Source organism: Mirounga angustirostris, unplaced genomic scaffold (assembly GCF_029215605.1).
Source record: "Mirounga angustirostris isolate CCGP_5_RB_7025 unplaced genomic scaffold, mMirAng1.0.hap1 SCAF_4, whole genome shotgun sequence".
NCBI classification, from domain to species: Eukaryota; Metazoa; Chordata; class Mammalia; order Carnivora; family Phocidae; genus Mirounga; species Mirounga angustirostris.
In genome coordinates this window covers 76,856,220-76,882,738 of record NW_026991712.1, presented here as the reverse complement: position 1 = coordinate 76,882,738, position 26,519 = coordinate 76,856,220, and the positions used below count along the sequence as shown (strand labels likewise).

The window sequence follows — 26,519 nt, the reverse complement described above, 5'->3', positions numbered from 1 at the left end:
TCAAATTAGTGTTTTCATTTTCTTCAGATAAATATCCAGAAGCAGAATAGCTGGATCATACGGTAGTTCTGTTTTTGATTTTTTGAGGACCCCCATAGTGTTTTCCATAGTGGCTGCACCAGTTTACACTCCCATGAACAATGCATGCGGGTTCCCTTTTCTCCACAACTTCTCCAACACGTTATTTCTTGCCTTTTAATAGCCATTCTGACAAATGTAAAATAGTATCTCATTGTAGTTTTGATTTGCAATTCCTTGATGATTAATGATATTGAATATATTTTCATGTGCCTGTTGCCCATCTCTGTCTTCTCAGGAAATGTCTATTCATTTTTTTTAAATTAAACTTTCTATTTTGGAATATTTTCAGATTTACAGAAAAGTTGCAAAGATAGTACAGAGAATTCCCATATACCCTTTCCCAGTTTCCCCTAAAGTGAACACCTTACCTCATGTCTTTTTTATTCTTCAGTGTGTATTGGGAGCCTAAACTCAGCCTTTGCTATAGATGAGGCATAGTCATTAAAATCACACTGCAAATCTATCATGTAATATTTGTTTCTTGGCTCTCATTGGTCATGCTGTTTCAGCCTCTGGCCTGCCTTTTAAATCAAGTAGAATCTAGTGTACGTTGTTTTGGGATTGGAATAGAAGGCCTGAATTTAGGTCTAGACGCTGCTGCTTGCCAATTTCTTCCTCTGTAAACCACAGACAAAAATACTCTGCCAAACTCAGAAAACTGGTTGGAGAATTTGTCGAGGGTCATCTCTGTAAGGATTATGGCCTTGCTTATCTCATTCATTACCGGTTGCCTGAGTCTTGTAAAGAGCCAGAACATGGCAAGCACTCACACCAACATGATTGTAATGAATGAACGATTAAACAAGGTAATGTCCATAATGTTTATTATAAATTAAAAAGTGTTTGGAGTTTTAACTCCTCATCTATAAACAGAGGATATGTGTGTTATTTTTGCTGTTGGTCGTGTTTTACTACATGACTGAAACCCATCCACCACTTCCTATTTTGTTCACGATGAAGTCAAACCCTTTATGAGTACCTGGCAAGGAGTGGGCATGGTGAACTGCCTTCAATCTTGCTAAGCTATTTTAAAAAATTCTAGGCAAAGTAGCAGGTTGTTATTTTTGCTAATAAAACTTTTCTGACAGCTAATGAGAACTTGAAAACAAATATTGTTCTTTCATCAGATTTTTATTGCCCTAGAGTGCTAATTTGCATTTTTGTTATCTATTGTTTCTTTGATTCTATTTCATGAGAAAAGTAAATGTTTATAAACCACGCATCTGCATTTAGTTACTTATTTCTGAAAGACAAAAATACCTTCACCTAACCCTTGCCTTTCACCTGTAATGAATTTTGTGTTTCATTTTGATTTGATTTTCTTTCCAGTCGGCTATATCAAAAGACAAAACTTGAGATATTATATTTAGGATCCCTTTGCTGGAAGGGCAAACTAAACATTTTATTTATGCTATAGGCCCTGGACGTCCCTTGGGGACAATGTCACTATTTCCATTCTCATGACTGTTGTGTGAAATCGTCCCTTGTTATTACTAAATCTTCTGAACTTACTGATTCTGGGGAGGAAGAGAAAGGTGTCAGTATTTGAGCATTCCCTGCACATAGGAATTGAACAGTGTCACATCAGTCCAATACATCCATGAGTCAGCCCATTTGCATAGAGAACGAACGCAGTACTGGGAAATAAAGCTATCAGTAGTATCAAGTTTGAATATAAAAATGCTACCCTGAGTTTAAGATATATACACAAAAATGAAGTTCACTCATGTATAACCTCAAAGATTGCTCTGAATGGCAATAAAGCTGGTATATGATTGTGCAGTTTTAGAACTTAGAAGTTCTGTTTTTACTCCCTCAGTTGATACATGAAGAAATGGAGGCCTAGAGAGGCTAGTAGGCTGTCAGTGTTCAGACAGCCAGCCAGTGGCAAAGTCAACAAAGAAATGCAGGCCCTGGGATCTGAACACTAGTTTTTTCTGAATCAGAGTTGCTTTTTAATTGTTATGAATTATTCAGTTTCAAGATTACCCAGGGCTACTGCTTTTCCTCATTCATCCCTGACTCTATTTTAAAACATTTGCTAATTGTATCTGATAGGGTTGGGAGGTAGACCCTTAGTCAATAGATTTTGTGCTCTTTTGTAGATTTGGTAAAGATTTAATGGGAGGCAGTTTTTTAAAAGGTAAAAATAAACTTTTTATAAGATTCTGTGATTTTTATCTATGGCTCCATGGTTTCCTCTCATAAATTAAAAACATTTCTCTCTCTCTTATATATATATATATAATTTTATTATACTAACATAGATTTATACCAATATATTATCAGAAATATGATTCCAGATAATATTTTTAAATTTTATTATGTTATGTTAGTCACCATACAATACATCATTAGCTTTTGATGTGGTGATCCACGATCCATTGTTTTCATATAACACTCAGTGCTCCATGCAGTATGTGCCCTCCTTAATACCCATCACGGGGCTAACCAATCCCCCCTCCCCGCTCCCCTCTAAAACCTTGTTTGTTTCGCAGAGTCCATAGTCTCTCATGGTTCATCTCTCCCTCCAATTCTCCCCATCCATTTTTCCCTTCCTTCTCCTAATGTCCTCCATGCTATTCCTTATGTTCCACAAAGAAGTGAAACCATATGATAATTGACTTTCTCTGCTTGACTTATTTCACTTAGCATAATCTCCTCCAGTCCCATCCATGTTGGTGTAAAAGTTGGGTATTCATCTTTTCTGATGGCTGAGTAATATTCCATTGTATATATGGACCACATCTTCTTTATCTATTCATCTGTTGAAAGGCATCTCGGCTCTTTCCACAGTTTGGCTATAGCGGACATTGCTGCTATGACATCGGGGTGCATATGGCCCTTCTTTTCACTACATCTGTGTCTTTGGGGTAAATACCCAGTAGTGCAATTGCTGGGTCATAGGGTAGCTCTATTTTTAAATTTTTGAGGAACCTCCACAGTTTTCCAAAGTGGCTGTACCAACTTGCATTCTTCCCACCAACAGTGTAAGAGGGTTCCCCTTTCTCCACAACCTCTCCAACATTTGTTGTTTCTTTCCCTGTCCATTTTTGCCATTCTAACTGGTATAAGGTGGTATCTCAGTGTGGTTTTGATTTGGATTTCCCTGATGGCTAATGATGATGAACATTTTTCCATGTGTCTGTTAGCCATTTGTATGTCTTCTTCAGAGAAGTGTCTGTTCATCTCTTCTGCCCACTTTTTGACTTGATTATTTGTTTTTTGGGTGTTGACTTTGAGAAGTTCTTTACAGATCTTGGATACCAGCCCTTTATCTGTAGTGTCATTTGTAAATATCTTCTCCCATTCTGTGGGTTGCCTCTTTGTTTTGTTGACTGTTTCCTTTGCTGTGCAGAAGCTTTTTATCTTGATGAAGTCCCAAAAGTTCATTTTTGCTTTTGTTTCACTGGCTTTTGGAGATGTGTCTTGAAAGAAGTTGCTGTGGGCGATGTCAAAGAGGTTACTGCCTATGTTCTCCTCTAGGATTTTGATGGATTCCTGTCTCACATTGAGGTCTTTCATCCACTTTGAGTTTATCTTTGTGAATGGTGTTAGAGAATGGTCGAGTTTCATTCTTCTGCATGTGGCTGTCCAATTTTCCCAGCACCATTTATTGAAGAGACTGTCTTTTTTCCATTGCATGTTTTTTCCTGCTTTGTCAAAGATTATTTGACCATAGAGTTGAGGGTCCATATCTGGGTTCTCTACTGTTCCATTGGTCTATATATCTGTTTTTGTGCCAGTCCCATGCTGTCTTGATGACTACAGCTTTGTAATACAGCTTAAAATCGGGCAATGTGTTGGCCCCAGCTTTGTTTTTCTTTTTCAACATTTCCTTGGCGATTCAGGGTCATTTCTGATTCCATACAAATTTTAGGATTGTTTGTTCCAGCACTTTGAAAAATGTCATTGGAATTTTGATCGGGATGGCATTGAAGGTATAGATTGCTCTGGGTAGCATAGACATTTTAACAATGTTTATTCTTCCGATCCATGAGCATGGAATATTTTTCCATCTTTTTGTGTCTCCTTCAATTTCGATATTCGCTGTGGGTTTTTCATATATGGATTTTATGAACTTGAGGACTGTTCCCTCTACCCCTATTCTCTGAAGAGTTTTAATCAGGAAAGGATGTTGTATTTTGTCAAATGCTTTTTCTGCATCAATTGAGAGGACCATATGTTTCTTCTCTCTCCTCTTATTAATGTGTTCTATCACATTGATTGATTTGCAAATGTTGAACCACACTTGCATCCCGGGGATAAATCCCACTTGGTCGTGGTGGATGATCGTTTTAATGTATTGTTGGATCCTATTAGCTAGGATTTTGTTGAGGATTTTGGAACCCATATTCATCAGGGATATCGGTCTGAAATTCTCCTTTTGGACGGGGTCTTTGCCTGGTTTGGGGATTAAGGTAGTGCTGGCCTCATAGAATGAGTTTGGAAGTTTTCCTTCTGTTTCTATTTTTTGAAACAGCTTCAGTAGAATAGGTATTATTTCTTCTTTGAATGTTTGGTAGAATTCCCCAGGGAATCCATCAGGCCCTGGACTCTTGTGTTTTGGGAGGTTTTGGATCACTGCTTCAATCTCGTTACTGGTTATTGGCCTATTCAGGTTGTCAATTTCTTCCTGTTTCAGTCTTGGCAGCTTGTAGGTTTCCAGGAAGGCCTCCATTTCATCCAGATAGCTCAGTTTATTGGCCTCTAGTTGTTGATAATAATTTCTAATAATTGTTTCTATTTCCTTGGTGTTAGTTGTGATTTCTCCCCTTTCATTCATAATTTTATTAATTTGGGTCCTTTCTCTTTTCTTTTGGATAAGTCTGGCCAGTGGTTTATCGATCTTATTTATTCTTTCGAAGAACCAACTTCTAGTGTCATTGATCTGATCTACTGTGTTTCTGGTTTCTAATTCATTGATGTCTGCTCTAATTTTAACTATTTCTCTTCTAATGTGTGGCTTAGGTGTCATTTGTTGCTTTTTCTCTAGTTCTTTAAGGTGTAGAGTTAGTTGGTGAATTCGGGATTTTTCTATTTTTTTGAGTGAGGCTTGGATGGCTATGTATTTCCCGCTTAGGACTGCCTTTGCAGTATCCCATAGGTTTTGGACCAATGTGTTTTCGTTCTCATTGATTTCCATGAATTTTTAAGTTCTTCTTTGATTTCTTGGTTGACCCAAACATTCTTGAGCAGAGTGGTCTTTAGTTTCCAAGTGTTTGAATTTCTACCAAATTTTTCCTTGTGATTGAGTTCCAGTTTCAGAGCATTGTGGTCTGAGAATATTCAGGGAATAATCTCAATCTTTTGGTATCAGTTGAGACCTAATTTGTGACCCAGTATGTGTTCTATTCTGGAGAAAGTTCCATGTGCACTTGAGAAGAATGAGTATTCTGTTGTTTTAGGGTGGAATGTTCTGTAAATATCTATGAGGTCCATCTGGTCCAATGTATCATTCAAAGCTCTTGTTTCCTTGTTGATTTTCTGCTTAGATGATCTGTCCATTGCTGAGAGTGGAGTATTGAGGTCTCCTACAATTAACATATTGTTATCAATATGACTCTTTATTTTGGTTAACAGTTGGCTTATATAGATGGCTGCTCCCATGTTGGGGGCATAGATATTAGGTCTTCTTGTTGGATAGACTCTTTAAGAATGATATAGTGTCTTTCTGTGTCTCTTATTACAGACTTTAGTTTAAAATCTAATTTATCTGATATAATAATTGCTGCCCCAGCTTTCTTTTGAGGTCCGCTTGCATGGAAGATGGATATCCATCCCTTCTCTTTCAGTCTGGATGTATTTTATATTCAAAATGAGTCTCTTGTAGACAGCATATTGATGGGTCCTGTCTTTTTTTTTTTTTTTTAAAGATTTTATTTTTATTATTTGACAGAGAGAATGAGAGAGAGAGCACATGAGAGGGGGGAGGGTCAGAGGGAGAAGCAGACTCCCCGCCGAGCAGGGAGCCCGATGTGGGACTCAATCCCGGGACTCCAGGATCATGACCTGAGCCGAAGGCAGTTGCTCAACCAACTGAGCCACCCAGGCGCCCAATGGGTCCTGTCTTTTTATCCCATCTGCAACACTCTGCCATTTTATGGGAGCGTTTAAGCCATTCACATTGAGAGTGATTATTGAAAGATATGAATTAATTGTCATCATGTTGCCCATGAAGATGTTGTTTTTATAGATTGTTCCTGTAAATTTCTGTTGTAGATCACTCTTGGGGTCTTTCTCCTTTTATAGAACCCCCCTTAATATTTCTTGCAGGGCCAGCTTAGTGGTCACATATTCTTTCAGTTTCTGCCGGTTGTGGAAGCTCTGCATCTCTCCATCCATTCTAAATGGCAGCCTTGCCAGATAAAGTATTCTTGGCTGCATGTTCTTCTCATTTAGTACCCTGAATATGTCTTGCCAGGCCTTTCTGGCTTGCCAGGTCTCTGTAGATAGGTCTGACGTTATTCTGATATTCCTCCCTCTGTACGTAAGGAATTTTTTCCCCCTAACTGCCCTTAAGATGGTTTCCTTTGTTTTAAGATTTGCAAGTTTTACTATTACATGCAGGGGTGTTGGCCTGTTTTCCTTGATCTTAGAAGGCGTCCTCTCTGCCTCTAGGATGTGAATGTTTGTTTCATTCTCCAGATTAGGGAAGTTCTCAGCTACAATTTGCTCAAATACATGTTCTAGTCCTCTCTCTCTCTCCACTCCCTCTGGGATTCCAATGATTCTGACATTGGAACGCCTCATGGTGTCACTTATTTCTCTGATTCTATTTTCATGGATTCTGAGTTGTTTTTCCCTGGCCTACTCTTTTCCCTTTTTATCTATTATACTGTCTTCCAGGTCGCTTATTCGCTCTTCTGCCTCAGTTACCCTAGCTGTTAGATCATCTAGATTGGATTGGATCTCATTGATAGCATTTTTAAGTTCTGCCAATTCACCTTTCATTTCTGCCCTTAGAGACTCTATGTTGCCATTAATTGATTTCTCCATTCTAGCCATTGTCTTCACAATTGCTAGCCTGAATTCCATCTCCGACATCTTGGTTATATCTGCATCCATTTGTAAATCTGCAGCATAAGTCATAATCTCTGAGTCTTTTCTGTTTTGGGGGCTCCTCCTCCTAGTCATTCTGTTGATGGGTGTTTGAGGGAATGTATGGAGTCCAAATTATTGACCAGCACCCAAGCAAGATGCACCTGTTTTCTTGGGACCTTAGGGTTGCTGGCCTCTTATTTTCCCAGTCTGTCTTCTGCGGGAGGGGCCTGCCGCGCTGTTACTCAGGCAACCCTGTTTGGGTGGAGTTGCCCTGCGCCCCTGTGGTGGGGGATGGGCTCAGTGGGAATCAGTCTTTGGGGCTTTTGTTCTCTGGTGGCTTTCCCTGGTGGCTTTCCACATCTCTTCTGCGAGTATGAACAGAAGAAACCATTTCCAATCCTCTGCCTCAGAGCAGAGAGACTGCGGTCCATTCTTCAGTGAGCTCTCTAGGCCACACTGTCTCCGTTTCTGTCCATGCTGCTATAAAGTGCAGCATCCTTGGTTGTGCGCCCCTCCACAGCGCTCCCAGTCCTGCCTCCAGGTTGGGGCCTGTCTCTGCCCTTTGTGCTTCTAAAACCACCAGCTGCTCCCAGTTCACGCCTGGGATGCTCTGTGGCTCCAGGTTTCCATCCAGGGGGCTGCAGTTCGCAGGCATGACCCTGCCACTGCGGGTTTCCATCCCGGGGGCTGCAGTTCACCCACGTGATCCCACCGCTCTGGGTTTCCATCCAGGGTGCTGCAGTTTGCACACAGAACCCCGCCACTCTGGGTTTCCATGGGGGGGGCTGCAGTTCACGGGCATGACCCCGCCACTCCAGGTTTCCACCCCGGGGGCTGCCTTATAGTCCTTTCCTGACGCTACCAGTCTGTGAGTCTGTGCCTGTCCGCAGCGCTCGTGTTGTCATTCAACAGCGGTGTAGGATCTCCATGGCCAGGCACCCTCCTGCTGCCGTTTATCCTCCAATATCTGCCCGCAGAATCACGGCTCCCCGCTTCGTACCTCAAAACCAACTGCCTGCAATATTTTGTTTGTAGAGATCCAGATCTTCTTACATCTCAGGCTGGTTTCGTGGGTGCTCAGAGTGGTCTGGTAGATATCCAGTTCAATTCCGGGGACCAGTTGAAATAGGTCCCCTACTCTTCTGCCATCTTTCCCCCCATCCATAATATTTTTTAAAAGAACTTGAATAGGATTACCAAGATACCCATCATAAAATTGTCATTGTCAATATCCTTAGAGAAGAAATAATTTCAAAATTTACTTCTGTCTTGGGTTAAAAAAAATACTAGAGAAGTGCCCAAAAAGAAAAAAAAATATGAAAGTAAGAAAGAAATACAGAGAGAAAGAGAGAGATCTTACAGAGTATCATTTAAAAAACATAACCAGTGATGACAAAATCACCATACATAGATGGTTCTTAACATCTTGGTGTCTAGGGATAGCATAGCATTTAATTAGAGGCATTTCTCTAGCAATTCTCTCCTCTTTAGCATCAACATTTCTTTCCATACCTAGTTATTGCTCCCATCTTTTCTTTTTTTAAGATTTTATTTATTAGAGAGAGAGAGAGCATGAGCAGGGGGAGGGGCAGAGGGAGAAGAAGACTCCCCACTGAGCAGGGAGCCCGACGATGGCTCAATCCTGGGACTCTAGGATCATGACCTGAGCTGAAGACAGTCACCCAACTGACTGGGCCACCCAGGTGCTCCTATTACTCCCATCTTAAAAACACAAACACCTCTTGACACCACTTCTCCTCCAGCTACCACCCTTCATACCAAAACTACCAAATAATTGCTTCCTTACTGTCTCCAATTCCTTTTCTTCCTTCCAAACTGTATACCTTTTATTTCTTTTTATTGTCTTGTTTCATTAGTTAGAACTTCTAGTTTGATGTTGAAAAGGTGTGTTGGGAGGAGACATCCTTTCCTTTTTCCTGATCTCAGTGGGAAACATTGAGTTTCTCACCATTAAGTATGATGTTAGCTCTAAGTTTTTTATAGGTATTCCTTATCAATGTGAAGAAGATAACCCTCTGTTCATAGTTAATAAGAACTTTTATCATGAATGGGTGTAGGATTTTGTCAAATGCTTTTACTGCATCTATTGATATTAATGTGGGTTTTTTTTTTTTCATTTTCAGCCTGTTGATGTGATATATTACATTGATTTTTAAATGTTGAACCAGTCTTGCACACCAGGGATAAATCCCACTTGGTTACAGTGTACAATTCTTTTAATATATTGTTGGGTTTGATTTGCTAATATTTTGTTGAGGATTTTTGCATCCATGTTTATTCCAACCCCTTTTCTGCCATTGTGTCTTAAAACACTTGAAAATGCTTTGTTCCACCACTGCCCAGAGACTGTTTTATTTACAGGCCCCAATAACTGCAATATGTGAAACCAATGCCTTTTCCCTGTCCCCACGTGCTCTAACAGCAGACTTGAATGCAACTGGTTACCTCTGATCCTTGAAGATTTTTCTTCACTTGGGTTTCCTCTTCCTCACATCTCCCCTGCTGACCCTCCTCATTTCTCTTTGGACCTCTTCTATATCACACGCAGTCTCATGGTGTTAGATATCAGCAATACAGTGTCTACTCCCAAATCTTTATCTTCAGTGCAGACCTGTCCTCTAAACTCTTATCATATATCTAGTGTTCTATGTGAAATCTTCAAAATCTGCCCAAACCAACTCTTGATCTTGGGGTTGTGGGCTGGAGCCCCATGTTGGGTGTAGAATAAACTTAAGAATAAAATCTTAAAAAAAAAAAAAAAAAAAAGATGAGCTCAGGGAAGGAGCCTTAGCCAGTGTGGAGAAGTCTCCCTGGGCCACCCTAGAGTGTGCCATGTTTTTAGTACAAAAGCAGTCCACTAAGGAGAAGCTACCTGGAAAAGGGGTGGGTTGGTAGAGGGTGGGGTCACACAGGTAATGTGAGACAACAAAGCCAGGACAATATGAAAAAAATAATAAAAGAGAGTGCTATGAAACAGGAGGCAAGAAGGAGAGATTCTTTTTTTTTTTAACTTTATATTTTATTTAAAATTAATAAAACAATAAACACAGTTTTAGGTAAATGACAATTCAGTACATTTAATTGGATAATGGAAAAATATACATACAAGCACACAGGTCCTTAACCAACATTGAACATTTCAGTCTATTTAGTCTTCTGGAATTCCAATTTTTTTTATCAGTTTTATTTTCTTCAAATCCAAATTCTCTTTTGGCCCAAGATTTTATTGCAAATACATTATCACTCCATCTGTCAGCAGCTTCTTTGGCTACTTTATTTGCTTGGTGTATTCCCTCTATAACATCCAGGTCACATTATTTGTATTTTTCTACTGCTGCCTTTAGCTGTTCCCTTTGGTCTCAAAGTTAAAAAAGCTCTTTTGCTAGCATGGTTGGTTCATGTCAACTAATTTTACTTTCTGGAAGCTTTCTGGTAGGTCTGTGTGCTTTTGGTTTCTCTTGGATAACTGAGATTCCAGAACCTCCTATCTACATTTCCTCACATGAAGAACTTCACTTGGAAAAGCCCAACAATCATTAGATGTTCCAATCCTTTCCCAGCCAACCACACCATCATCAGCTAAGCTTAGAAGGACTTCTTTTACTGACAGAGCAGTAATTTCTTTCCTTTGGGGAACAATCTTCTCCATGTCTTTAACTGAAGTACATCTTTCATCTCAAAAAAATATTTCCATCTTGCAGGGTCTCTTTTCCTCTGCACTCAATCCTTTTTTCCTTTGACAGAATTTAACCTATCATGGCATGCAAATAAGACTCAGTGTGGTGTTTCCCAAATAAAGGGACTAACTCCCTATTAACCAGCAGCCGAAGCACAGAAGGGCAGGGGTTCCCGCCCTTTAGTGAAAAGGATTTTCACAGAAATCATCTAACTAGCATAAAGTAAGATTCATTAGGTTACTTTTGAAATTGTGAGCAATTCACAAATGGGCTCTACATATTACAATACATAAAACCACTCATTTGTCAGAAATCAAGAGAGTCTTTTGGGATCTAGGGACCCCCACAGCACCTGCCCACCGGCTGGCTGACACCTTCTTTCCTGGGTCCTGATAAGGGGCTGCACCTTTGATGGCCCTAACCGAGGAGCCTGGGGCACTGGTCCCGAAGTGACTCATGGTCCTTTTGAGGCTATGTGATGCTCGAGTCACATTCTAGAAAGCTCAGCTTGTTTAATGGAACCTGCCCTGGAGGCTACCAGGGACAACGATGATGTCAGAGTGGAGGGAGGTGGCAGGTCCCCATGCTTCCCTCCTGCGGCCCAGGGGCACTGAGAAGGAGAGACTTGACGACACTGGGCTCCCTTCAAAATTTCATTTTTGGAAGAATTTGTTGGTTTGTAATGAGAGAAAGAACTGCATCAGAATCATGTTCACTGTCTTTTCCCAGGCAAGTGGGGTCAGTGTTCTCCCCCAGGCTGGGTGAGCACCACCCTTCCAGCGCTGCCTGTGAACACCAAACCCAAAATGCTCATACCTCTGCTTTTTTGTGAGCTGCTCCCTCTGTCTGGAAAGCTTTACTCAAGGTACTTGCAGAATTATCTCCTACTGACCAAAGCTCAAAGCTAACATTTTCTGTGAAGACCTCTCTGCACCTCCCCCCAACCTTTTATTTTCCAAGAAGAATAAAGCACCTGTCCTTATGCCAGTCACACCTTTGTAATATTGCTGCTACTCGAGTTATCATTTTGCATGTAGCTTTCTTTTTTATTGACAGCCTTACTCCATTATCAGCCAGATCCTGGAGGGCTGCCCCTTCCATTTACTTGCACAATGTCTGGTATATATCAAATTCTCAAAATGTTTTCCGTGCCTTAAAAGTCAAATACAATCTTAATTCTTTTACCATGAAGTGATGGTAGAAAGAGAAGGAAGTCCTCACCTCCAAAGGGTAACATGTAAGTTGATTTTATACTAAAAGAAGATTTTAAATGTTCACATTTTTTCCCCCATACTTTTTGGTGTTTCGTTTGTTTTATGATTTTGAATGTTAAAGTGATAAGAAGCAATCAACCTAAAGAGATCAAAATTTTATATTGGCAAAAATGACATAATAAGATTCAGTTTAATGAATATATAGCATCTACTGGATCCAAAATTCTACTCATTGGGGTGGGATGGGGGTAGAAGCGGCAGTTGAATGTAAGGTGGCACTGTGGTTAAAATTTGACTTCAAGGTATTTTGAGATTATGATGAGTGGAATTTTTATGCATCTAGCCAACAATTTAAAGTTTCCAGCTGTTGTAGACTTGGAAGAAATGGCAACTTCTTCATTTGTCCCTTAGCTATCTAGGCATAAAACATAAGTTCTTGGAGCCAACTGTCCAGTAAGATGACCTATCAGAATCTGTGTTCCAGTAATAATAGAAATATTTGTGTCTGATGAAGCCAGGAGAGCTTTGTTGTGGATTCTGCTGTCCTTTATGGGGTGCAAATGTTTCTGGTTTCATAGATGTGATGTTTATTTAATTCTGAGTAACTTAGATTTTGCAAAATGTGGTGTTGACTTATTACATCAAGGGAAATAGAACAGAGGAAATGGAGACAACAGTCTTCTCCTAGGGCTCCTAGGGTTCTCGGACTTAAAATTAGACTTGCTGGTGAGTTTTCTTTTTTCTTTTCTTTTTTTTTTTTTGGAAATGTACCCTCTGAAAATAGAAGTGATATTTTAAGTCTTTTCAAAAATATGTACCCCACATATAGTCTATGAGATTCCTGCATAAATGATCTCAAAACATACTGTCTACATTTTACTGTTTAAAAAAAATTGTGTAATGGATTAAAGCATCGCTTTGTGTATCATCTATGAATGTCCCCTTACCTATCAAAGTGATATTCTTTCCTTTTTATTTTCCTTTTTAATTATGAAAAAAATAAATGTCTGCTCTAACATCTCTAGGAACATGAAAACATATGGAAAGTGTATATATATATATATATATATATATATATATATATGTTTTAACTTCTTTCTCTCCTCTCATTCCAGAGCTCTGGAAGCCACCTCTATTTTCAGTTGGGTATATATCTTCCTAAAATCCTTACTATGTGTATTAATTTCCTAGGACTGCCCTAACAAATACCACAGACAGGGGATATTAAACAACAGAATTTATTGCCTCATAGTTCTAGAGGCTAGAAGTCCAAGATCAAAGTGTTGGCAGTGTTAGTTTCTCCTGAAGCCTCTCTCCTTGGCTTGCAGATGGCCACCTTCTTGCTGGGTCCTCATATAATGTTCTCTCCCCCAGGTCTCTTTGTGTGTCTGAATTTCCTCTTCTTATAAGGACACAAGTCAGGTTGGATTAGGGCCCACACTAACAGCTCATTTTACCGTAATCACCTCTTAAAAGGCCCTATCTCCAAATACAGTCACATTCTGATGTATGGCAGTTAAAGCTTCCACATTTGAATTTGGGAGGGGGGGCAATTCAGTCCATAACACTATGTATAGATGCAGTATCTTTTTCCTGCATAGGCAAGAGTACAGTACACATATTTTCCTGTGATTTCCTGTGATTTGTTTTTCACTTAACAATATAACAAGATCTTTCCATGTTGACAGTTGTTCTCTTCCTAGACTACAATGTTTCCTAGTATAGGTAATCCATTAACATTTAACTATCACATTGTCAGTGGATGTTTAGCTGGCTTCCAGTTGCTTGCTGTCATATACACTACAGCATTGACTATCCTTGCAAACATATCTTTTTTTTTCATATGTGTGATTATTTCCTTAGGGATAGATTGATAGGGATGGAATTTATGGATCAAAGTGTAGAACAATTATATGTTTTAAAATATTGCAAATTATGGTCCCAAGAGGTTCAATTTATATTCACAAGAAAAGAACATGAGAGTGACTGTCAATCTCAAAGCTCACCAATTTTGAATATTATCATTTTTTTTTAATTTTGTATATCCGATGGACAAACTTACTGCTTTAATATGCATTTCTTTTATAACTGAACAGGTTGAACATTTTTTATATGTTTTATATGTAATTTTATAATCTTGTGAAATGTCTTTTTATATCAGATGTCCATTTTTCTATTGGGTTGTTGGTCTTTTTCTTATTCATGCTATTCTTCATGCTATTTATCCTTCATCTGTTATACATTTTAAAATACTTCTTTGAGATATGACTTGTGTTTTATTTTGTTTGTGGGTTATTTTGACCTAAAGAGGTTTTACATTTTTATGTGATCAAATCTGTACATGTTTTTCTTTTAAAAGTTTGTATATTTTTTCAGAATGCTATCTCTACCAATAGGCAATGGCACTTTTCCTGTGTTTTCTTTGGTATAAGTTAGTGAAATGTGTTTCTTTCTTTCTTTTTTTTTTTTTAATCACATAAGTCCTAATTTTAAACTATACAGAAGAATTTGGAGTGAAACATGAAAGTCTACTTTACTTTTCCATCTCTTAGCTATTACACCCACCTCTTCTTCCCCTACCTGGGCAACCAGCATTTACTGCTTAGTACCTAGCATCCTAGCTCACTCACTATGAACTTACATACATCTGTATCTCTCGTTATAAAAACATAAGTAGGGGCGCCTGGGTGGCTCAGTTGGTTAAGCGACTGCCTTCGGCTCAGGTCATGATCCTGGAGTCCCTGGATCAAGTCCCACATCGGCCTCCCTGCTCGGCAGGGAGCCTGCTTCTGCCTCTGACCCTCCCCCCTCTCATGTGCTCTCTCTCTCTCTCATTCTCTCTGTCTCAAATAATAATAATAAAAAAAAAAACATAAGTAAGATCAAGACTTCTGTCTGCTTATTTCACTTACTTTTTCCTTACAGCAATATGTCTCCAAAACTTTAAATGTCAGGACAAATAAGTCTATCTTATTCTTTTTAGTTTCTTGGAAACTTTAAATGTCAGTACAAATAAATGTACCTTACTCTTTACTGGCTGAATGCTGTTGCATAGTGTTACACTAAACTTTATTTAACTACTTCTACTGTTATAAACATGCAGTCCTTTTCAAATTGTTTTGCCATTATCACAATTTCAAAAAGTATTATTGTTAGATTTGGTTATTAATGTTTAGATTTTAATCTATCTGATATTTATTTTTTTAAAAGATTTTATTTGTTCATTTGAGAGAGAGAGAGAGAATGAGAGAGAGCACATGAGAGTGGGGAGGGTCAGAGGGAGAAGCAGACTCCCCGCCAAGCGGGGAGCCCGACGCGGGACTCGATCCTGGGACTCCAGGATCATGACCCGAGCCGAAAGCAGTCGCTTAACCAACTGAGCCACCCAGGTGCCCTATCTGATATTTATTTTTTTAGAGAACATGAGACAAGACTGCTAGTCATATATATGTTTTTTTAAAAGATTTTATTTATTTGACAGAGAGAAAGCACAAGCAAGGCAGAGCGGCAGGCAGAAGGAAAGGAAGAAGCAGGATCCCCACTGAGCAGAAAGCTTGACATGAGCCTCGATCTCAGGACTCTGGGATCATGACCAGAGCCGAAGGCAGACACTTTACCAACTGAGCCACCCAGGCACCCCTGCTAGTCATATATTTAACAGCCCTCTTTTCTTTATTAATTTGAAATGCTACTTTATTATGTTTTAACAGTATTATGCCTAATTCTGCTTCTTGAACCACTTTTATTTTCCTATTTCTATTCCAAGACAACACAGTTTTAATTATTAAATAATTATAAAATATTTGGTTGTCTGCTACAGCAAGTTACTCTATATTACACTTTTTTCCCTAAAAGTGTTCAGGTAGTTCCTGCTATTTGCTTTATTTTCTTAATGAGCTAGAAACAGCTTGTCAAAATATGGATTTTTTGGTGGTCTGATTTAGATTGATAGATTGATTTGGGAAATACTGACTTTTTTAGAGTATTGAGACTCTTAAAGCAACAATGGTATGTCTCTATTTTTTTGGGTTTTGTGTTCTGTCCTTCAATAAAGGTTTCTTTATAATGGAATTGCATGTTTGTTTGTTTTTTTAAGTTACATTCTTAGGTGTAGTATTAAGTGGGATTCTTTCTTATTACATTTTATAACTGGTTATTGTTGTTATCCAGGAAAGTTATTGTTTTCTTTGGATGTTTATCTTGCATCTCATTAATAAATGGCCCTGTCCCCAAGTGTTTATAAATTTAATGCAAACAAAAGCCAATATTTAATTTAGAACATAAGGATAATTAGAGGCACAATTGTGTGTTCTAATCTGTAAATTACTTTCAGAGATCTCAAAGGTTCAAGCAAGCTTATCATGCTCATACAAGGCTTATTGGAGGAGTAACTTGACCCAGTCCTTTAAGAAGAGGCAGCTGTCTAAGCAATGGGTTATAGTGAATAATGGCAGAGATATGAGACTGAGTATGATACATACTTAAAAAAATGATTAGCATTTCTTGACAGATCAGAGGATGAAATCTAAAACCCAGCGATAACAATGAACCAAAATAAAAGGTGGGGGTGATTATGGAAGCTCCTCAAAGCTCCTCAAAGTGAGTATCTGGGATTTAACTCAATAAATAAAGGGAATCATTTTGAGGTCAGAGAAAGGACATTCAGGACTTGGGAGTTGTATAATTTTTTGGCATACTGGATGGAATTTGGAATCAAGGTAGCCCACTAAAAGGCTATTCCAGTAATATCTCACAGAGAAAAGGGCCCAAAACAATGTGGTAAATAAATAAGTCATTTCCAAAGAAGACACAAATAGGATTTAAAAAGATTGAATAAGAAAGAAGAGCACAATATTTACAAATTTTTATCTTAGTAGAATGGAATAACACTGATATGATTACCAGAAGTGGCGATGGGGGTGGGAAGCTGTTCTAATGAAAGACAAAAAAAGTTGTATTAGAACATGTTTAAATAAATTTTGAAATAGAAAAGCACATTTGGTATGAAACCGAATCTGGGTGATTGGTGCACTGAAATAATTCTACAGCATAACATGCTTCGCTTCTTGGAGCAACTCACCATTTCCTAATCTGTTTTTGATTTGTGATATAGTAAGACTTAATCCTGCTGTGATTAAAGGTGTTCTGTTTTTGCTTTTGTTTTAGTCAAAAATTATTAAACTGGTGAGAAATTATCAATTGGAATGGGTTTACAGAGAATATGATTTTCTAAATAGTATAACTCTGTTCAAGTTGAGCCCTTTATAAAGGGTATTTTAATGTTCTATAAAAGTAAAGACATTAAATTTCTTTTAAACTTAAAGGTCACATGTATGGGGGTTAGGAGGGAAAATGAGCAATGCTTTCAAGAACCACTGAAAAGGAATTATTTCTGTTGATGAACAGTACAGATTTTTGAACCATAGAAAGTCACAAAATACAATTCATATTTATACATATCATAAATTTGCTTCTTTATTTTAATCAATAAATAATTATTGACTATTAAATATTACAAGCAATAGGAACATTTCAGTTTCATAAAAATACCTCCAAGAAATCTCAAAAATAAGGGGGAAATATTTGATTGACAAAAATAAATTTCTGGAATTCGAGAGTGCAACACATTATAAGGGCCAGTCAGAAAATAGCATTTCATCACTTATTTTAGCTATTTTAACTGGTGTGAATCTTACTCTGGCTCTAATTCCCATTTCACTCATGGTTAATAATGTTGAACATCTTTTCTGCATGCTCATTTGTCATCTTTATATCCCCTTTTGTGAAGTGTACATGTAAGTTTTTGTCTATTTTGAAATTTGATTATTTTCTTAATAATTTTTTTTTGTATAGTCTGAACACAAGTTGTTTGTACAAGGGAATATTTTCTCCTGGTCCATAACTTGCCTTTTCAGTCTCTTAACAATGTCCTCAGTTCAAAAATTTTAATATTATTTAATTAATCAATACTTTCATTTTATGGATTGTACTTTTAGTATCATGTGTACTCTAGGTCACAAAGATTTTCTCCATTATTTTCTTGTAAAACTGTATAGTTTTATGTTTTATATAAACATTAGGTCTACAATCCATTTTGAGCTAATTTATCTATGAGGTTTAGGTCAAGTTTTACATTTTTTTCCTGGGAATTAGTTCATTTATCTAAGTTGTTGAATTTATGTATATGGAGTTGTCAAAGTATTCCCTCCTCCTCCCAGTAAGGTCTGTGGAGTCTGTTGTGATGTTCTACTCCCTCCCACTTCTCACTGCCTCCCTCCCATCTCCCCTTCCACCCCCTCCCAACTCCCCTCACACTCCCTTCCATGTCCCCTCCCACACCCTTCCACCTCCTCTTCTAACCCCCTTTCATTTTTGATATTGATAGTTGTGTCCTTCCTTTTTTTCTTTGTTAGTTTTGCTTGAGGTTTACCAACTTTTATGATTGTTTCAAAGAACTAGCTTTTGGTTTCATTGATTATCTTATTTTGGTTTTCCACTGTTTTCATATAATACCCAGTGCTCCATGCAGTATGTGCCCTCCTTAATACCATCACTGGGCTAGCCAAGCCCCCACCCCCCTCCCCTCTAAAACCCTCAGTTTGTTTCTCAGAGTCCATAGTCTCTCATGGTTCATCTCTCCCTCTGATTTCTCCCCCGTCCATTTTTCCCTTCCTTCTCCTGATGTCCTCCATGCTATTCCTTAAGTTCCACAAAGAAGTGAAACCATATGATAATTGACTTTCTCTGCTTGACTTATTTCACTTAGCATAATCTCTTCCAGTCCCATCCACGTTGATGTAAAAGTTGGGTATTCATCCTTTCTGATGGCTGAGTAATATTCCATTGTATACATGGACCACATCTTCTTTATCCATTTATCTGTTGAAGGGCATCTCAGCTCTTTCCACAGTTTGGTTATTGCGGACATTGCTGTTATGAACATTGGGGTGCATTATGGTTCTTCTTTTCACTACATCTGTGTCTTTGGGGTAAATACCCAGTAGTGCAATTGCTGGGTCATAGGGGAGCTCTATTTTTAATTTTTTGAGGCACCTCCACACTGTTTTCCAAAGTGGCTGTACCAACTTGCATTTCCACCAACAGTGTAAGCGGGTTCCCCTTTCTCCACAACCTCTCCAGCATTTGTTGTTTCTTGCCTTGTCAATTTTTGCCATTCTAACTGGTGTAAGGTGGTATCTCAATGTGGTTTTGATTTGAATTTCCTTGATAACTAATGATGGTGAACATTTTTTTTATGTGTCTGTTAGCCATTTGTATGTCTTCTTCAGAGAAGTGTCTGTTCATCTCGTCTGCCCATTTTTGACTTGATTATTTGTCTTTTGGGTGTTGAGTTTGAGAAATTCTTTATAGATCTTGGATACCAGCCCTTTATCTGTAATGTCATTTGCAAATATCTTCTGCCATTCTGTGGGTTGCCTCTTTGTTTTGTTGACTGTTTCCTTTGCTGTGCAGAAGCTTTTTATCTTGATGAAGTCCCAAAAGTTCATTTTTGCTTTTGTTTCACTAGCCTTTGGAGATGTATCTTGAAAGAAGTTGCTGTGGCCGATGTCAAAGAGGTTACTGCCTATATGGAAAATCCAAAAGACTCCACCCCCAAACTACTAGAACTCATACAGCAATTCAGTAATGTGGCAGGATACAAAATCAATGCACAGAAATCAGTTGCTTTCTTATACACTAACAATGCAACTGTAGAAAGAGAAATTAGAGAAATGATTCCACTTACTATAACACCAAAAGCTGTAAGATACCTCAGAATACACCTAACCAAAGAGGTAAAGGATCTATGCTCTAGGAACTACAGAACACTCATGAAAGAAACTGAAGAAGACACAAAAAGGTGGGAAAACGTTCCATGCTCATGGATCGAAGAATAAACATTGTTAAAATGTCTATGCTACCCAGAGCAATCTATACCTTCAATGCCATCCCAATCAAAATTCCAATGACATTTTTCAAAGTGCTGGAACAAACAATCCTAAAATTTGTATGGAATCAGAAAAGACCCCGAATCGCCAAGGAGATGTTGAAAAAGGAAAACAAAGCTGGGGGCATCATGTTGCCCAATTTCAAGTTATATTACAAAGCAATGATCACCAAGATAGCATGGTTCTGCTCTTTTTCAAAAAAATTATTTCCCCTTTCTGTTTCTTTGCTTCTTTTCTCTACTGTCTTAACGTGGAAATACAAACTATTGGTTTGAGACTTTTCTTCTTTTTCTAGTTCAAGCACTTAATGCTCTAACTTTCCCTCTAAGCATTGCTTAAATATATCCTATAAATTTTTATGTGCTGTATTTTATTTTTGTTCAGTTCAAAATGTTTTCTAATCTCCTTTGAGACCTTTGACCCATGAATTATTCAGAAGTGTGTTGTTTAATTTACAAGTGTTTGGAAATCTTTCTGTTATATTGCTGCTATTGATTTGTAGTTTAATTCCATTATTGTTAAATAACATTCTTTGTATAATTTTAATTACTTTAAGTTTGTTAGAGTTTGTTTAAAACTTAAGATGCAGTCTATCTTGTTGAATGTTTCATGTGCACCTAAAAAGAATATATATTCCAGTTAGGGTGTAGTGTTCTATACATACCAGTTACATTATTTTATATTCCTTCTGTATCCATTTTCTCTCTACTTGATCTATTGATTACCGAGTGCTAAAGTCTATAGCTATAATTATATAATTTCTCTATTTCTTTCAGCTTTATTTCTTTCATTGTGGTAAAATATGCATAAAGTTTACCATTTTGGTCATTTTTAGATGTACAATTTAGTGGCATAAGTACCTTGACATTGTTGTGCAAATATCTCCACTATCTATTTCCAAAACTTTTTCATCATCCCAAATGGAAACTCTAAACATTAAACAATAACTCTCCATTCATTCCTCCCCCCAACCCTAGTAACCCCTATTCTACTTTCTGTCTTCATGATTTGCCCATTATAGGTACTTTGTAGAAGAAAAATCACAAAATGTTTGTCCTCTTCTTTGTTTTGGGCTGCCTTGAGCCTAGGCCAGGGCACAGTGGAAGAAAAATGGGAAACTAATTCCTGGCTTGCAGTAGAAGAGTCAGAGTGGATGTGCTTATCTGTCTAACCTGGAACTAGAACATCTTCCTTTCCATGTGATTGTTTTATCCCAGCTTGTTTAGAAACCATATGATGAAAAAGGTTTTCAAGAAAACATTTATAAATTATAAACTAAATTTATTCTTTTTTTTTAAGATTTTATTTATTTATTTGACAGAAAGAGACATAGCAAGAGAGGGAACACAAGCAGGGGGAGTGGGAGAAGGAGAAGCAGGCCTCCCGCGGAGCAGGGAGCCCAATGCGGGGCTTGATCCCAGGATGCTGGGATCACGACCTGAGCCTAAGGCAAATGCTCAACAACTGAGCCACCCAGGCCCCCCAAACTAAATTTATTCTTAAAAATATTTTTATGTTTTATTTTTATCTATATAGGTGATGTAATTCTCCTTGCAATAGTTATTTAACATAGTTATATCTAAACATTTCCTTTAATCAAACTGTCTTCTCTGGTTCCCGCCCCCCCTTTCCTGGACGTTACTGCTCTAAATAGCTTTTTTCTCCCCCTCTCAATGCTATGGCTTAGAGGTCTGGCCATATTTATCCTTATGGAGCAATCATGCTTTTAACTGGTTTATTGTATTTTATAGTTTTTATTTGCCTCAGTTTATAGGCCATTCTCCTGTTCAGATACCTAGATTTTTAAAATAAAGAACATATTTGCTTAGAAAGAATATTAGCATCTGTGTTATAAATGATCCCTGCAGCCTCATATAGTCTGGCCCTCTGAGATTTAATGGTGTTTGCTGAAATTCTTAATTTGATTGCTAAAAGCTTACATTTTTTTTTTGTTTCTCACCATCAAACCATAGTCTTAACACTTTTAAGTCAAGTGTCAAGTCTCTTTGCTCAAAAGCAAGGTGCTAAATTGAATGCCAGTGGAAATCAATCACTTTTAATTGAATTACAATAGCTTTCCCAAAAGTATGATTAAAATAATTGGCTCAATCCACAGCCACAAAAACTCAGTCCAGAATAACGTAGCTTTCCCTATAATGCTATAATAGGACTTGATTTCTATACAAACTGGATTTTTGCCAGACTATAAATCCTCATCTAACATCATTATTTATTTATTTGGCCATAACATTGTTCTCTGCTTCTCAGATTGTTGAGAATTGTATTTTACTTGAGCTACCATGTAGATGTTCTCTAGAAATCCATACATGGAGTACCAACATGTTTAGAGTTTTGATGGCATATGGTGGCTCGAATCATGAGTTCATTTCTAGCCTTTCTCCAAAGTACATTGAAATGACAGTAAAGGGATAGAAAAGAGATGACCCACAAGGAAAAAAAGACAAGAGGCAAATAACACACCAGAGAGGTCAAAAGTATTTGGCAGAGTGGGGGGAGGAGCAAGATGGCAGAGGAGTAGGAGACCTGGATTTTGTCTGGTCTCAGGAATTCAGCTGGATAGGGATCAAACCATTCTAAACACCTATGAACTCAACAGGAGATCAAAGAAAAGAATAGCAACAACTCTCTGAACAGAAAAGCAACCACTTTCTGGAAGGTAGGATGGGTGGGGAAGTGAATCTGAGGCGATATTCAGGAGGGGGCTTCCGTTGGCCGCTTGTGGTAAGTGATAGAGCCCCAGAGCACAAAATTGGAACTTTTAGAAGTCTGCTCCACTGAGGTACGTTGCTCCAGTAGCTAAGTGGGGGGTGGAACACTCGCTGGGACAGTGTGGTCTCAGGACCCTTGGAGTCACAGAAAGACCGGGGATGCCTGAGTGCGGCGGAGCTCCCAGGTATTGGAGCGGGGAATCTGGCTGCAGAGATGGAGCAGAGGAGCGGGCTCTCAGCTTGGGGTTGCCATAAACCGTGACCCACGGGACAGTCGGGCCACTGCTCTTCCAGCAGGGACCCAAAAAGTGGCAGATCTGGGGAGACCCCCCTTCTTCCCCTGGGAGGAGCGGCGTGGGAGCACATTGCAAGGATCTGCTGGGTTTGGAGACTCCACACAGGGTCATGAGCCAGAGAGAAACACTTGGTCACAGGCCGGGTGAGCACGGAGTGCACCCGGAGACCAGGGAAATGGGAGTGATTGCTTTTCTCTGGGGGCTCAATGAGGAGTGGGGCCTCGAGTTCTCGGGTCCTCTGGGGCAGAGATTGGGAGGCTACCTTTTTCACTCTCATCCGCCAAAGCTGTACGGAAAGCTTGCAGGGAACAAAAGCTCCGGAGAGCAAACCCGAGGAGATTACTTAGCCTGGACCAGGCAAGGGCGGGGCAGTTCTGCCTCCTGCAAAGACATTTGGGAACCATGGCAATAGGCCTCTACCCCAGAAGATCAGCAAGAACAGCCAACCAAGACCAAGTTTACTGATCAATGAGAATGGCAGAACTCCAGCACTAGGGGAATACTGCACATAGAATTCATAGAATTCATGGCTTTTTCCCCATGATTCTTTAGTCCTTCAAAGTTAATTTTTTTTAAACTTTCTTTTTTTTTTGAATTTTTCTTTTTCCCTTTTTCAACCAACATCTTATCATCCCCTTTTTAAAAAATATTTTTTATTTTTCATATTTAGAGTCATATTCTATCCCTTCATAGTAATTACCCTTATTTTTGGTATATATATATATATATATATATATATATATAAGTTGTTCTCTCCTTAAAATTTTGAGATACAGTTTCTTCTAACAGATCAAAATATACCCTAAATCTGTAGTGTATGGCTTTGTTCTAGTCTCCTGCCTGATCACATTCACTCTCGCCACCCTTTTTTTTAATCCTCTTCTTTCTTTTTTCAACCAACTTCTTTTATCAATTTCTCTTATAAAATCTTTTATAATTTTCATCTTTACAGTCATATTCCATCCCTTCATCATATCATCCCTTATTTTTGTACATATATAAGTTTTTCTTTCTTTAAAATTTTGGGAGGCACTTTCTTCTAACAGACCCAAATACACCCAAAATCTAGTGTGTGGCACTGATCTGTGAACCAGCTTGATCATATTTGATCAAATTCTTTTTATTTTGTTTGGTTTCGTTTGTTTTTGTTTGTTTTTATCTTTTTTTTTTCTTTTCCTTTTTTCTTCCATTTTCTGTTCTCCTGGTCAGGTCTTTTCTAATTTGTTTAGTATATATTTTCTGGGGATGTTGTTACCATGTAAGCATTTTGTTCTCTCATTCACCTATTCTCCTCTGGACAAAATGACAAGACGGAAAAAATCATCTCAACAAAAAGAACAAGACGCAGTACCAACTGCCAGGGACCTAATCAATGCAGACATTAGTACGATGTTGGAACTAGAGTTCAGAATGATGATTTTAAAGATACAAGCTGGGCTTGAGAGAAGCATGGAAGTTATTAGAGAAACTCTTTATGGAGAAATAACTAAAATCTAAGCAAGTCGAAATCAAAAAGGCTATTAATGAGGTGCAATAAAAAATGGAGGTTCTAACTGCTAGGATAAATGAGGCAGAAGAGAGAATTAGTGATATAGAAGACCAAATGATGGAAAATCAAGAAGCTGAGAAAAAGAGAGATAAACAACTATGGAATCACGAGGGCAGAATTTGAGACATAAGTGATTATAAGATGAAACAACATTAGAATAATTAAGATCCCCGAAGAAGAAGAAAGAGAGGGGCAGAAGGTATATTGGAGCAAATTATTCCAAAGAACTTCCTTAATTTGGGTAAGGAAAGAGGCATCAAAATCCAGGAGGCACAGAGAACCCCTCTCAAAATCAATAAGAATAGGTCAGCATGCTGATATCTAATAGTAAAACTTATGAATCTCAGAGGCAAAGAAAAAATCCTGAAAGCACCTTGGGAGAAGAGATCTGTAACCTACAATGGTAGAAACATTAGACTGGCAACAGACCTATCCACAGAGACCTGACAGGCCAGAAAGGACTGGCATGATATATTCAGAGCACCAAATGAGAAAAATATGCAGCCAAGAATACTATATCGAGCTAGGCTGTCATTGAAAATAGAAGGAGAGATAAAAAGCTTCCAGGACAAACAAAAACTAAAGGAATTTGCAAACACGAAACCAACCCTACAAGAAATATTGAAAGGGTCCTCTAAGCAAAGAGAGAGCCTAAAAGTAACATAGACCAGAAAGGAACACAGACAATTGACACTAACAGTTACCTTACAGGCAATACAATGGCACTAAATTCATATCTTTCAATAGTTACCCTGAATGTAAATGGGCTAAATGCCCCTTTCAAAAGACACAGCCTATCAGATTGGATAAAAAAAGAAGACCCATCAATATGCTGTCTGCAAGAGACTCCTTTTAGACCCAAATGCACGCCCAGATTGAGTGTGAGGGGGTGTAAAACCATTTACCATGCTAATGGACACCAAAAGAAAGCTGGAGTGGCAATCCTTGTATCAGACAAATTGGATTTTAAACCATAGACTGTAATAAGAGATGAGGAAGGACACTATATCCTACTTAAAGGTTCTATCCAACAAGAAGATCTAACAATTGTAAATATCTATGCCCCTAACATGGGAGCAGCCACTTATATAAGCCAATTAAGAACAAAAGCAAAGAAACACATTGACAACAATACAATAATAGTGGGGGACTTTAACACCCCCCTCACTGAAATGGACAGATCGTCTAAGCAAAAGATCAACAAGGAAATAAAGACTTTAAATGACACACTGACCAAATGGACCTCAGAGACATATTCAGAATATTCCATCCCAAAGCAATAGAATACACATTCTTCTCTAGTGCCATGGAACATTCTCCAGAATAGATCACATCCTAGGTCATAAATCAGGTCTCAACCAGTACCAAAAGATTGGCATCATTCCCTGCATATTTTTGGACCACAATGCTTTGAAACTAGAACTCACTCACAAGAGGAAAGTCAGAAAGAACTCAAATACATGGAGGTTAAAGAGCATCCTACTAAAGAATGAATGGGTCAACCAGGAAATTAAAGAAGAATTAAAAAAATTCATGGAAACCAATGAAAATGAAAACACAACTGTTCAAACTCTTTGGGATGCAGCAAAGGCAGTCCTAAGAGGAAAGTATATAGCAATGCAAGCCTTTCTCAAGAAACAAGAAAGGTCTCAAGTACATAATCTAACCCTACACCTAAAGGAGCTGGAGACAGAAAAGCAAATAAGGCCTAAACCCAGTGGGAGAAGAGAAATAATAAAGATCAGAGCAGAAATCAATGAAATAGAAACCAAAAAAACAGTAGAACAAATCAACTAAAACTAGGAGCTGGTTCTTTGAAAGAATTAACAAGATTGATAAACCCCTGGCCAGACTTATCAAAAAGAAAAGAGAAATGACCCAAATCAACAAAATCATGAATGAAAGAGGAGAGATCACAACCAACACCAAAGAAATACAAACAATTATAAGAACATATTA

At 38.2% G+C, this 26,519-nt stretch overlaps 1 pseudogene; it reads right to left on the bottom strand.

Annotated features, from left to right (window-relative positions):
• Positions 1–10,223: 10,223 nt before the first annotated feature.
• Positions 10,224–11,849, bottom strand: LOC123860230 (meiotic nuclear division protein 1 homolog; annotated as a pseudogene).
• Between the last annotated feature and the right edge of the window lie 14,670 nt (positions 11,850–26,519).